The sequence below is a fragment of the Saccostrea cucullata genome, unplaced genomic scaffold, assembly GCF_032062105.1.
Source record: "Saccostrea cucullata isolate Sc308-1 unplaced genomic scaffold, CSIRO_AGI_Scuc_v1 ctg1243, whole genome shotgun sequence".
Classification (NCBI taxonomy): Eukaryota; Metazoa; Mollusca; class Bivalvia; order Ostreida; family Ostreidae; genus Saccostrea; species Saccostrea cuccullata.
Window position 1 is genome coordinate 25840 of NW_026931057.1, and position 13534 is coordinate 39373.

The 13534-nt window shown below is 32.0% G+C and overlaps 1 protein-coding gene across 1 annotated transcript in view; it reads left to right on the top strand.

Annotated features, from left to right (window-relative positions):
- The first annotated feature begins 1461 nt into the window (after positions 1-1461).
- Positions 1462-13534, top strand: part of LOC134231218 (uncharacterized) — a 30802-nt gene continuing 18729 nt past the window's right edge. The window contains exon 1 of the mRNA XM_062713149.1: positions 1462-1552. The gene's annotated coding sequence lies outside the window, so the exon portion shown is untranslated. The remainder of the gene's footprint in view (positions 1553-13534) is intronic.

Genomic DNA, 13534 nt, shown 5'->3' on the forward strand with positions numbered 1-13534 from the left:
GTGAATTATATACTATACATTATAATTATATATATAACATTATATATTACATTATCTAATATTCTAACACTTACTGATATTATAAAGAAGATATATATTTACCCATCACATATACCGTCAGCGAAAAGTTTCTCGGTCTGTATCAAAATGCAAAAGAACAATAAGATACACCTCATTATCATTTTGTTATCATAAATTCAATTCCAAAAAAAAAAAAAACTTTCAAATTGATTTGTATCCTTGTATTGATATGATATGACTGTTGAATTGCTTTCGAATATTTTTAACAATTTCGTCCGCATTGCAATTGAAAATAAATTATTTTTTTAAGCGTAAACTGGAAGATATTCATCAAATAAATGCGTAGAAAAAAATGTGTTAAGTATATAACAATAATATACATGTAATACTTGTCAGAAAGATGAAAGATTCATTGTATGATGTTTCACGTCCAATTTGTGTATTTATTATTAAACAAATAATGCGAATTAATGCATTTGAGCTATTGTGTGACATTTTGTGCACTAAAAAGTATTATATTTGGCGATATAAAAAGCCGAAATAATAATATACGATGAATATTACCGATGTTAAAAAATGTGGAGCCAAAGTTCCTAGATATCAAAATTAACAAATGTGTAGATTTGAAGAATTTTCTTCTAAATATACCTTTTAACCAAAAAAAAGTCACTCATAAATCTTGCGGCTTTATGTCTTTGTGAGTAGTCTTTTAATTGAATTAAGGAATGACTCTAATTCTCTGCCAAATTATCGAGTATAATATGGTTAGGGTCAGTTTACGCAAAATAATCCGCGAAGCGGATTATAAAAAAGCGTAAACTGACCCAAACCATATTATACTCTATAATTTGGCCAAGAATTAGAGTCATTCCTTATAATTTAATTTTAAAATAATTATTCAACTGGGGATGTAAAAATGTGTTGTTTTTATGAGTTCAAATTTACCGCGCAATAATACAACCGTAGTAACGGAAGTGATGGGAAGCGAGGGGAGGTAAAAACTGATACATATATCTAGCAGCCATGATGCTTGTTTACATGAGGTAAGATCGAGTAACTGTTTGAAATTTAAGGTACATTCATTAAATCTGGAATTTTCCATGAATCCCAAGGACTGGAAATGAGGGGATTGATGGACACAGATGATTATGCTGGTTGTCAAGGGGGTGTGTCCCCATACCAAACCAGATTATACAAAATGTTATGCGTTCCTTTTTGGAAATCAACCAATGACAATGGCAAGAATACAAGCAAAATTAGATTATTGTTGAATAATTTGCATTGTTGATTTTAAATATCTTGTAAAATTTTACTTACTTTTGAAGCTAAAGCTTCTTTTCTTTTCTAAAATCTGAAGAGTGACATACTTAAATGGAAACAAACTGTAAAATTAACTTCCTGTTTACTATGAATTCTATTTATAAACCCAGCTCAAGGTGGGGATCACGTTTATTGCTCTCGCCACCAAAAGGGAAACTATGCTGTGATTTTTCTGCACAGATCGTGATTTTTTGATACACAATAAAAATAGGTAAGGCTTGCATATCCTGATTAATGTCTATGATGTTAAAAATATATGTTTTAGTTTACACTGGTAATCGTTAATCCAGTCCGCATAGTTTTTCATCGACATTCTTCTCGGACATTTTGCTATTTTAAAGTCAATTTACATGTTGATGAATATATTCTAAAACTCAAGTATCATTTTAGTTCAATCTGTCCAAATTTTGTTAAATTATAGCATGGAGTTATGACTATAGAAACCTGACTGTTACATGTACAGAGTTTTTTTTTGCCCATAGATGCATATATTTTTTTATGTCCACAGATATGTCTTAAAATTATAACTAAATTAGTTAAACGATGTAAATTATAAAACCATGCATGTTGTGTGCAGATACCTAGCTTTGCTTTCAAAAGTTTCGTTAACAATTTTTGATCATTAATAACAACGATCAAGGTTGGAAACTCTTGTTTAATTTGATCGGGACTTCATTGGCTTGTCGTCTGCATAAAAATTTTAGACTTGTCTAGTAGAGAAATTCCCTGTATCTAATTTCAACTATTTGGAGATGTTATATCTAGTTATTCAAACCTATCTTGTTTTTTTCTGAAGGGCTTTAAACTGCAAATTCCATGTATTTTAAATTTTTAATAAGAAAAGCTTACGCATACGTTGCATTAGTTTCTTGTCTCAAAATCAACAATTGGATATAAAAACCCTTCATTCGTCTCGCTCCACCTGACTGCTTTTAACAAGTATGGTCTTTCACCCCATATCACGTTTCTTTTATTTGACGAACATATGCGTTGATTTTTAACTTTGTGGCATTAAACAAATGCTTCACTTAATTGATATAACATTTTGTTATGACAAAATCTTGGTAGAATTGAGTGTTACATTATCATTATGATGTGTGGAAATATTTTTTGTTTAAAATTTACTTATCATGTTCTATATTGTCATACAGCAATATAAAGACTGCACAAAGCATTAAATTGCATTGAATTTATTTTATTTGCTCTGTGTTGAAAATTAAAAATTTGAGACGTGTTTTGAATGAGTCATATTATCATTAGTGTACGAAATATTTCCAGAGTATCTTTCTCTCCTCATTTTGAAATACATTTTGAGGAAATAAAGGCATCACATGCGGAAAGGAAAGAAGGATATTTTTTCGGAATTTTAGTACATTGTCAAGACTAAGGATTAACAGTTCCAAACCTGGAAAACCCAAAATGTTGTCAATAAATATATTAAAAATGCTAATTTTGTGATTTCTATAAGGAGGGCTAAAAATCAACATCCGGTTATACAATGAAAATCATTCAAGCGTTAAATAACTGATTTGACATCTGGAAGAATCCTTGTGTCGTGTACATTTTAATTTATAAAAAAAAACCATGACCCCCGGGGGTAGAATGTAGCCACAATAAGGAATCCGAGTTTTAAAAGAAAATATATTGGAACAATATTTTAAATCCTTCTTCTCAATTACCACAGAGCCATTGGAGCCGAAACTTATATGGGATCATCCTGGGGCAGTGTCTATTCTAAATTATTAAAATCATGACTCCTGGGGATAAAATGAGCCCTCAACAGGGAATCCAATTTATTTTAATGAGTATATGTGAAAAAATCTCCTCTAGAACCAATGGGTCAGGAAAGCTGGACTTATGTGAAAGCATCCTTGGGTAATGTAGATTTTAAATTGTTAAAATCATGATCCCGGGGCGTAGCAACATTGTGAAATCTAATCTTTACTTATAAATACAGCTTTCTCCGGATATTGAAATTCAGATGACCATGCAAATAATTATTTCAATTTATCTGCAATTCAATAGTAGAAGGATAATACGTAAGCTCAACTAGCTAGGACCTCGGGCCCCCCGCAAATAGTTCGTCATTTTGCGTAGTAATAAAATATTTTAGGAACTCTTTGGACATATTTTAGGCACACAAGTAAATTCATCCATATCAATACGGAGACATCAGTCCACCTTATATATTGATTGAATCCTGTATGATAGGCAGTTTTCTTTGTCTTACTCCAAAACAATCATATCTATAACTTTATACAGATTTGCTTTCTAATAAATATATTAGCAGAAACGTGAAAGTAATTAGGGGGACCAGAGGTAATCCTATTTTATACATCAGTAGGGAGACCAGTGGTCACCTTATATTGTACATCATTAGAGGGATCATGGGTCACCCAATATTTTAAATTATAAGGGGGCTAAAAGTAACGATTTATTGCACTTCATTAGGGGGACCACAGGATTCCTTATAATGTACATAATTTGGATGACCAGAGGTCACCTTATATTGTACATCAGAACGCGGGGACCAGTGGTCACCTAATATATTGTACTGTACATCAGTAGAGGGAACAAAGATCACCTTATGTTGTATATCAATAAGGGGACCAGATAGAGAACACCTTATATTGTATATCAGTAAGTGGACCTGAGGTAACCTTATATTTTGCATTAATAGGGAAACCAGAGGTGATCTTATATATTACATCAGTAGGTGGGGCCAGAGATGACCTTATACCAAGCATCAATAAGGAGACAAAAGATTACATTATATTGTACATCAGTAGGGGGACTAGAGGTTACCTTATATTGTACATAAGTAGGGGGACTAGAGGTTACCTTATTGTAAATCAGTAAGGGACATTTATCTTCAGTAGGGGGACCAGAGGACATTTTATATTGAACATCACTAAGGAGACAAGAGCTCAACTTATATTGTACAACATTAGGTGGATTAGAGGTCACCTTAAATTGTACATCAGTAGAGGGATAAGAGTTTATCTTACATTGTCGATCAGTACGAAGACCAGAGGACACCTTATATTGTACATCAGTAGGGAAACCAAAGGTCACCTTATATTGTACATCAGTAGGGGGGACCAGAGAACACCTTATATTGTGCATCAATAAGGAGACCAGAGGTCACCTTATGTTGTACACCAGAAGTGGGACCAGAGGACACCATATATTGAACATCAGTAGTGGGACCAGAGGTTATCCTATATTGTATAAGCCAAATTTTCTTCACTCAACGTGATCAATCCCCAAGTCACCTTATGTACACATATAACGTCATCGGTGATGGAATTTAATGTCTTTATAATGTACATCATTAGGGAGATCATATGTAACCTGATATTGTACATCATTATGTACGCATATGACACCATCGGTGATAGATTTTAATCAAAATAACAGATACAGCATTACAAATTAACAACAATTTATATTTGTTAATGTTTACACGTTTCTAATCATTTTATAGTGTATTAGAAATCTCTTCGGGTAATTTCTACGAGGGTTTAATTTCGACCACACGAACACAACACTGCACAATGATTCAAGCCATTGTTTAGACAAGTTTCATTAATTCGGTTGTAAATAAAACTATTCCTTTTATTCATTTTAAAAAATTGTTTGATCAGAGGTATAGTAAAAATTTTTAAATATTTTTTATACCTCCAGTTTGACGCTAAAAGCCGTCTTAAAAGTGCTTGATGTGATCATATAAAAGCAAGAGAGATTCCTCGTACAGTCTCTTTTTGAGTTAAACAAGGTTCAACATTGAAACAGTTTGAAATAAATTGAAAATATTATTTATTTTTCATGGAGTGTTATAAGCAGCTGAATTTCACGATTTCATCTTGGATTTTTTTCATAAAGCACAAGAAACGTCCGTTTGAATTTGGCCGAAATTACCCCTACTGTTTTAAGGACGCTGGGTAAATTCGACCAGTGACGAATAACAAAGGGAAACATGTTTGGCTTAAATCAAACTTATTTTAACGTATATTTACAACATCTACGTATGACTCTTTATAATTTTGAAAGAAAAAAGTGTTGCAATAAAAAATAGACCATGCCCTGCCCTTTATTGTCTGCATTGCCAGTGAGGTGAAGGTGTATTTTCTGATCGATGTGCGAGACAGAATTACACGTTGACGGGAGTAACGATTTTAAAAGTCAGATTAAAGAATAAAAATATGCAAAGAAAATGAAATATTATTAGAGAAAGAATGAATTTTTTTTTTCAATTTGCTTATTTTAATAATACGAATTCATCCGTTGGACATTGGATACGAAGAACTAGCAAGTTTAAGACGTATCACACAGTCCATGTTCAAAAATAGAAGTACATGTTTGAATAACACACAAAATTGAATTCCAACAATATTGAAAAAAAAATGATTAAAAGAAATAAAGAATTTGTTTGAGTTTAATAATTTTTTTGAGGAATATTATTTGTCATTGAGGGGGAGTGGAACCAAAAGAATTGGCTTTTGCACATTTCTTTCAAGTGTATGATTTGATAGAAATTTTCAAGGTCATTTTCTTTTAACAATTAACAAAACATAATACGTAATACAACGCATTTCTTAAAAATCCGTATATCTAAACAAATTCTGAATAAAATCAATTTTAATGCCGTGTTCAAACTTTCTAACCTAAAATATATATTCGTTTAGAAAAGACGATGTGAATTAAAATCCAGTTCGGATTGGACAGTTTTAAAGTCTTAACAAGGAAATTACCGCAAGGCTAGTTGAAATTAACCATGGCATCATGATTACTAATTTTTGAATCCACTCATTGTTTTTAACACAATTTTACTTCGTAAAGCATAAAATCTGAGGGAAAAAAGCAATCTTATATTTTAAAATCTATTTTGAACTTGTACATTTGAAAACTGTCAAGTTTTGCAGATTGAACGCAATATGTCACCAAAAGTGGTCGAAATTACCCCAGTTTACCCTAAATACTAATATTACGAAAACTTGTCTTCTAAAATTGACGTCATCTCGCCTAATATATATATGTCGTCATGATGTATCACTGATATAGTCAAGGTTGAATATGCTGTTTGCTTCCTTACTCCCCTGAAAAGCAGTAAAACTATTGGCACGATTGTAAAAGGCATTGAATCTTCTACCAGACTTGAAGAATACATGACTCAGGGTCAGGGGTTTTAGTGCTAAAGCGGGATTAAATAGATTATAATTATAGTGAAACTGCATTGTTTCTCTGAAAATCCTCTTTTCTCATTATTAAACAAGCAACTATGATGTATGGTTATGGTGAGGAATATTTGATGTCTCATCAAAAGTTGAGAATTTCAAGGCCCCTGGGTCAGGGCTTCTCACGTAGGTTTGAGTTCTTTTGATACGATTGTGAGAATGCATTATTTTTTCTGCACCTGAGTACTAAGAAAACGAACTACATACGTAGTTATGATGATCGTGAGCAAGAGTAGTCCTTCCAAAATTTTGAATCTCATTGCCCTAGGGTCAGGAGTTCTGGTGTTAGACAGGATTGATTATATACTGATGATATACTGACGCATTTACTTTTTTAAAGTCTAGTTGAGTCTCGAGGGTATTTAACAAATTATTACATAGTTTACATAGTTATGATAATTCTTCCAGAATTTTTAGATTTCATGGCTTTAAAGTTAGAGATTCTTATGTTTGACAAGGACCTTTTTATAATATATGTATTGAAATTCATAAAATCTTTGAAAATCTTTTCCTTAACTCCTGTTATGAACTATCTCAAATACTAATAAATATGTTGAGCAAAGAATTTTCTACCATAATTTTGAATTTAAAGGTACAGCCAGAACTGACTGGTTCAGGGGTACCGTAGAGGGCGTGGGGTGGGGTAGGGGCTCTTACGATCATATATTGAAAATGAATTAATTCTTTGACACCTGCTCATTGGTATTGATCTACATGTAACATGTATGATGAACAAGGGTGCATTTTCATGAGTTGTGGTCAAGAATTTCTGATGGTTACAGGTAATACTGATTAGTGTTGATTATTATTTATTCATATTGACAAGAAATTCATTTTTGGCCCCATTTTATTCTTGGGTGTTTTGAGTAACTAAACTAAGGATACCAAGTGTATAGCAGTTTGTTGTTATGACGAGCAACAGTGCCACCTTAACATTTTGAAGTTTTTAAATGATGCTCAGGTCACCTATAATGCCATTTGGCCCCTTGTTAACATTAAAATTAGTATCAATTTTGGAGCTCATTGATAAAAAATTAAAAGAAAACTTTTAAGTTTTTTTTTAATAAATTTATTTATCATCATGCAAAAACCGTTTACAATTTCTAACTAACCCGGGTCGGGATAATGAGTATAACAAAAATAACAGAGCAACAAATATTAAATAAAGCATTTCTACAAATATCATCATCTTTTTTTATACAAGTGAGTTTTTGTTAAATTACTTTAAATATCCATATTGTTTTTAATATTTGTTTTTACATCAGAAAATAGCACATCTTTTGTTTCAGTTTTGTTCTGAAATCTATGAAACATTTGAAATCTTTATCTTATATGCTAAGAAAGGCACAGAGGTATTTAAAAAAAGTATTGATACATAATATTCAACCTTTATATTCCGTTCAGAATAAAAATCTAGGACGACATGCTTCCACTGTAAATCAAAATTAAAAACAGAACTCAAATTTTTCCATAGTTTATGAACATGTTCACAATCAAAAAATAAATGTCTAATATATTGAATTTCATCACACATATTATATAAAGTAGATGCTCTATATTTGCATTTAAAAGATAACTGTTACAAAACAACGTATTATTCAACAATTTGTATTAAAATTCACATATTCTTATGTCATATATGTCTTTAACCCTGTTTCTATATATATCCTTCCAACTTGCTTGAACAACAGAAAATAATTTTTGAACATTAATTGACGGCTTAGCTTCTAGCTTAAAATTCTCAAAGAGTAAATTACCGTAAAAATTACATTTATAATTTCCAATACAATTCACACCATTGACAAAATAAAAAAAAAACTTCCCTATTTTCTGTATGTATGCACAACAAGTCATACTTAATTGTAAAGATTTTTTATAGATTGCTGTTTATAATATTTTGTATTCACATATCCTATTCGATTTTTGTTTTCAACCAAAGAACAATTCTTGCAGTTTTTTTTTATTTTTCCATTTTTTTTTTAAAAAGGTCTTTAACATGTGTTATCCCACTTTAGATCCAATTTCTAAAACATATTGTTTTGTTTTCATATTTAAACATATTATTTCATATAGGTTTTTGATCAGAACTAAGATTAGACAATTTATTTTCATCGATATATCTTTTACAATAATTTAAACTGCAGAATGCTTCTTTATGAAAAATTGGAAGATTTGAAATGATTTTAAAGTCTGTGGGTTTTGTTTCAGATAACATTAATAGATAGTTGATATCGATATTAAGACTATTAAAATAGCCTCTTACTATTTCGCCGATTATACAGTTTTTTTGTCTATTAAGTATCTATTCCATGCTGCCTTTTAGGCCTTAAATTTTAATTCAATATTTATCACACCTATTCCACCATCTTCCTGTTTTCCGATCGCTATCTCTTTTCATTATGTTGTACTTATTCCATATTTAGTTAAATATGCTTCTCTTAGTTTGTCTTAGTTCTTAGTTTATGTTCGGGATCGGGCATTGGTAATATTGAACCCATGTAGAGAAGTTGTGACGTAGCTTAAGACTTAACGACACATGATTTCTCAAAAATAGTCAATTATTTTTTCCCCAAAATTAAAACGGTTTTCCAATGTTTTGAAAAGTCTTTAAACAGTTCAATTCATAACATTGAATTTTATTATGGGCAATATGTATACTCAGTACCTTAACATCGAACAACATCTTTTTTTTTACCTGTATGCCCGCTATGTTAGTGTATTTGTCTTTAAGACTACCTAATAATATACATTGTGGTTTGCTTAAATTAACCTTTAAACCAGCTTGTTTAAAAAAATCATTAGAAGTCTTAACTGCAACATTCAAAGAATATATATCTTTTAAAGCCATTGTATTGTGATATCGTCTGCATACTGAATATTTTTGATATCTCTTTTCATGATTGAAACATTAATACCTTGTATTTCATTGTTATTCTTAATTTAAGGCAAGAATTTCTGCTACAATAAAGCTTAAATAGGGTATCCTTGTCCAATAACTCTATTCACCCCGACTGAATCAAAAGCTTTTTCAAAATCTAAAATAGTAATAATCTGTCCTTTTCATTTTCCATGCAATATTCATAAATGTCTAAAATCAATCTTGCATTGATACATATGTAACGACCTTTGGTATATGCTGATTGTTTATTACTTATTATTTTATCTATGACACTTTGTATTTTTTGTGAAACAAAGGCTTTAATCTTTTAATTGGTATTTGTTAAATTTAATGGTCTGCAGTTTTTGATATTATTCGTGTCGCCTTTTTAGATAAAAAAGTGATGAGTGACAATCGCTGAGAATATTGTAATTCGTTTTGTTCTAATACAGTTAATAATGCATCGTAAAGGAGAGGTCCAATTTTATTCCAAAAACATTTACAAATTTCCACTGGTAATTCTTCAATCCAGGAAGGTTGTTACTTTTTAAATTGTATAACACATGTGAACCACATTCATCAAACGTTGAAAATGTGTCGCAGAACTTCCTTTCGCGATCACTGAGTTTCAGACCCCAATGTCTTGTATGAATGAAGAAATATTGTTTCCATCAACAGATTTGCTTGTATATACGTTTTTGTAAAAAAAAGCACATTTCTTGTAAAATTTCACTTTTACTTAAAATGATTTTATTATTCTTTTTTAAATTTTGTTGTTGTATTATTCTTTTGATGTTTCTTTTCTAAACCTTCCTCACTTATCCATCGCGCTTTTGATCTTATCTGAACTCCATTAGCAATTTCATCATACAGTGCATCTAGTTCTTTCTCTTGGCTTTGCTGTTCATTCATATTAAATCTGGACTAGGCAAAGATAATTTTTTTCGATTTTTTTCCTCAAGTTTTTTCACTTTATCTTTTATATAATGTTTGGGTAGTTTCGCGTATTAAATAGAATAATCATGTACACTTATTCTAAAGGTTTCCCATTTTAAAAATTGGATCTATCGTTAAGTTTTACATACATAAGTGCAGCAAAACATTTTTATACCCGCACTTTCTAAAGAAAGTTCGGGTATATTGTTGTTACTCATGTCCGTCCGTCCGTCCGTCCGTCCGTCTGTCACACTTTTCTTCCCTGAACTCCTCTTACATTTTACAAAGTAGGCTAATCATCTTTTGGGAGATGGTTGGGGGTGTCATGTAGATGTGCAGTAAGGTTTCGGAATTTTGATTTTGCCCCGGGGGGTCAAATGGGGGTCGAAAAATGACGTTTTTTATGCAAAAAGCCCCGTCTTCCCTGAACTCCTCTTACATTTTACACAGTAGGCTAATCATCTTTTGGGAGATGGTTGGGGGTGTCATGTAGATGTGCAGTAAGGTTTTGGAATTTTGATTTTGCCCCGGGGGATCAAATGGGGGTCGAAAAATGATGTTTTTTTATGCAAAAAGCCCTGTCTTCCCTGAACTCCTCTTACATTTTACACAGTAGGCTAATCATCTTTTGGGAGATGGTTGGGGGTGTCATGTAGATGTGCAGTAAGGTTTCGGAATTTTGATTTTGCTCCGGGGGGTCAAATGGGGGTCGAAAAATGACGTTTTTTATGCAAAAAGCCCCGTCTTCCCTGAACTCCTCTTACATTTAACACAGTAGGCTAATCATCTTTTGGGAGATGGTTGGGGGTGTCATGTAGATGTGCAGTAAGGTTTCGGAATTTTGATTTTGCCCCGGGGGTCAAATGGGGGTCGAAAAATGACATTTTTTATGCAAAAAGCCCCGTCTTCCCTGAACTCCTCTTACATTTTACACAGTAGGCTAATCATCTTTAGGGAGATGGTTGATAGTGTCATTTAGATGTGCAGCAAGGTTTTGGAATTTTGATATTGCCCTGGGAGGTCATATGGGGTTGGAAAAATGACATTTTTTGTGCCAAAAGTCCTGTCTTTCCTGAAGTCCTCCTTAATGTTACTCAGAAGCCTAATCATCTTTGAGGAGAGTTAAATATCTTGAAAATTATGTAAAACATCAATGTTAAAGAGTAACAAGATGTGTTTGTGAAACACTATGGGCCCGGCGGCAACAAAGTTAAAAAAATCTGTTTTTAGCATATTGGTCACAGTCAAGGTCACAAGGTCATTGGCCGTGGTGTCATTTGAAAGAACTTAATCAGTGGAGTATGCATCTTAAATATGAAGTCCCTATCTCCTATGATTCAAAAGTTATGGCAAAAAGTGTAAAAAGCTATTTTTAGCATATAGGTCACAGTCAAGGTCACAAGATCATTGACTTTGTTGTCAACTGAAAGGGCTTTATTACTGGAGTATGCATACCAAATATGAAGTCCCTATCTCTTATGGTTAAAAAGTTACGACAAACAGTGGAAAAAGCTATTTTTAGCATATAGGTCACAGTCAAGGTCACAAGGTCATTGACCTTGACTTCATTTGAAAGGACTTTATTAGTGGAGTATGCATACCAAATATGAAGTCTCTATCTCTTATTGTTCAAAAGTTATGGCCAAGGTTAAAGTTGACGACAGACAAACAGACAAACAGATAAACAGACAAACAGACAAACAGACAGACAGGACAAAAACAATATACGCCCGGGATCTATCGATCCGGGCGCATAAAAAACATTGCAAGCTGGAAAACAGCTTGAATTTTTATGAGTAATTAATGTACATGTCAAATGTGAGAGTCATATCTCATCTCAATCAAAAGTTATAAGCAAATGCAACATTTTTGAAAAGTAGGTTAGGTTTCAAGGTCAAGGTCACAGAGTAAAAGTCATGATTCATTTGGAAGGTCTTATCACAGGTAATAATATACATGCATTATAATATGAATGCCCTAACTTTTCTCTTTCAAAATGATGAATTTATAACAATTTAATTTTTTTGCAAGTAGGTCAAACTTCTAGGTCATATGTAAAAAAAAAAAAAACCATGCCATTCTCACAGGTAAATACTAGTACATAAGTTTAATATGAATGCCTTGTCTCTTCTCATTCAGTAGATATGACCGTGATAACCAAGGTTAATTTTATTCAGACAGAAGAACAGTCTGACATACAAATGTACATATTTCTATATGAATTGCATGGGTAAAATTGGACCAGTGGTTCTAGAAAAGTTAAAAATGTAAAAAGTTTTCAGACAAACAGATGGACAACATGTCACAACAGACGTTATATGACAAGGAAACCAGAAAAGCTCAAATGAGTGTTTTGAAAGGGTTACAATATGGTTGCAGTACTTGAAAGCTGTTTTTTTTTTTCATGCAGAGATATGCATGACCAACATATTCATGTTTTATATTTTCTTTAGTAATTTGTTTGTTGTGAATACATCTCTCATTGGAATTTTTCCGTCATATGGAGACACCACCAAATAATAATGAAGACAAGATGTGTTTGTGAAACACTGATGTCCCTGTCTGGTAGCCTATGGCGAAGGTTGAAGTTTCTCAAATATATGTCAAACTCAAAGGTCAAGGTCAAAGGATTCAAATTGTTGGTATCAGAAAAAAGTCTTGTCACAAGGAATGCACATGTGAAATAAGTAATCCCTAGTACTTCCTCTTCAAAAGTTAATTGCCAAGGTTAATTTTTTAAGTGGTTCAAACTCTACGGTCAAGGTCAAACATATTTATACCTGTTGACAGTTCACAATGAATACACATGTTAAGCATGAAAGCCCTAGCACCTACTGATCAAAATTTAAGCCAAGTTTAAAGTTGGGTATTTTTCTTGTAAAAATGTTTATTCTAGGTCAAGTGATCAGAGGTAAAAATTAATGTTACCCAAATAAAAGGTCTTAATTGTCACAAGAAATAAACCTATAAAATGTGGAAGCCAATTGTATAGCCCATCCCACTTAAAACTTATGGGCAAGGTTATAATTTCTGCAGACAAATAGAAAGACATAATATAAACACAAGAAACAAAATATGTACATAATTAGTCAAATGGAAAAAAATATACTATTTAATTGGAATCACAAAATATATTGTTATT